Genomic DNA, 1,640 nt, shown 5'->3' with positions numbered 1-1,640 from the left:
GGTCTGAGGGTGTGTCCCCCATAGGGAATGTGCATCCTCTCGCGGGCTGAAGTGCGGTCGGTGAGCTGTGTGCGCTGCGAGGGCAGGGACGCTGCCAGGCGCTGGCGGCCATGGCCGCAGACACTGTCAGTGGTGCACGGGGGAGGCCTGGGCCGCCATCGCTGGGCCGCCATCGCCAGGATGCTTCCTTCCTTTTTTTCCCTTAAAACTATGGAAGGCTTCACAAACGTGCCTGTCATCCTTACAAAGGGGCCACCCCAGTCTCTGTATCGGTGCATTTTAGCATATGTGCTTCCACAGCACACACTTGGGACGCTTTCTTTGGTTTGACACGGGAAGAAGGTACCGTGCCTTGCCGCCAGGGGTCTGTTTGGACATGGAAGCTTCCACACTGATGCCCTCTGTGTTTTTACATATTTTCTCCCCTTCCGTTTCTCAGGATGGTTTGCCGCCAGAGGAGCTGCGCAAACCAGGAGGCTATGATGGGCAGATGCCGGGTCTCCATGGTGCCTGTGCCTCTGGACGTGGGGACACGCTTCCCACGCCCTGTTTCTCTGGAGGAACCGAGTCGCTCTGGGAGCTGGTGTGGAGCTTCGCAGAGCTTTGCAGAGCATTTTGAAGGCAGGGCTCCTGCTCTACTGTGTGGCCTTAAAGGGCATGTAATGGAGCATTTTAAACATAAAAAATACAGTGGGGCGCCTGGGTGGTTCAGCTGGGTAAGTCTGACTGTTGATTTCTGCTCAGGTCGTGATCTCACAGTCGGTGAGTTTGAGCCCCTCATAGGGCTCTGTGCTCTCTAAATAAATAAATAAATAAATAAACTGAAAAGGAAATAAATAAAAATAAAAAACGTGTAATGAGTTGGAAGACGTGAAAGCCTAGCACAAATCCTGGTAACTCTAAACCTGCTGTTTATTTTTTAAAATCGTTCCCATCCAGCACCTTCCTGTGAAGTCGGGAGACTGGACGCCCTTGCCCACCACGTACAGCCCTAACTGCACTTGCTGTGTGAGAGCAGGGGAACCCGATCGGCCAGTGCCCTCAGTCGTCCTAGCCGACAGCCCTGTTCGCGGACTCAGAAAACGTGAACACGCGCTCCCACCCAAATGACGACGAAAACACTGGAAATAGAGTCACTCTCTGTCACCTGACAATTTCTCTGCAGTGTTTTAATGTTGACAATTTTAACTAATAACAAACTTTCAAAAAAGCCCATTAAAGGCCAGTAATTTGTCATTTTGGACACTACCAAGATCTACACCACCTCGGAAACTCACTTGGACAGGAGATCGGAGGATAGACTCTGGCATTGGGTGGAGGTTCATGTCCCTGAGGCCCCAGCCCACGTGGAACCACGGCTGTCTTCCTTCCAAGTACGTGCTGCAGGGGCCCCTGCTCTCCCTGTAGGACCCCCACTACCCCTCAACCTCAAGGGGCTTACGGTGACTCCCCATCTGCTCCAAAGCAAGAGGAAGCCCATGGTCTGTAGCTGGACACGGCGTCGGACCCACGGCTCCCCCGGCCACCCTGCCCGGCCCCCGGGGAAGCACAGGTTCATGCTTCAAATCATGCCTGAAAACAGCTGAAAATAATAGACGATTCAAGGTATATCCCACTAGCTAAGCAAAGTTAAATTCAAT

The 1,640-nt window shown here is 52.9% G+C and overlaps 1 pseudogene; it reads right to left on the bottom strand.

Moving 5' to 3' along the window:
- Nucleotides 1–204: 204 nt before the first annotated feature.
- LOC124517185 (uncharacterized) lies at nt 205–303 on the bottom strand (annotated as a pseudogene).
- Nucleotides 304–1,640: the final 1,337 nt, after the last annotated feature.

The sequence above is a fragment of the Lynx rufus genome, unplaced genomic scaffold, assembly GCF_022079265.1.
Source record: "Lynx rufus isolate CCGP_SWC_20201006 ecotype Redwood Valley unplaced genomic scaffold, mLynRuf1.p SCAF_20, whole genome shotgun sequence".
NCBI lineage: Eukaryota > Metazoa > Chordata > Mammalia > Carnivora > Felidae > Lynx > Lynx rufus.
Note: the sequence above shows the minus strand (reverse complement) of the source record. Positions and strands in the feature narration are given on the sequence as shown.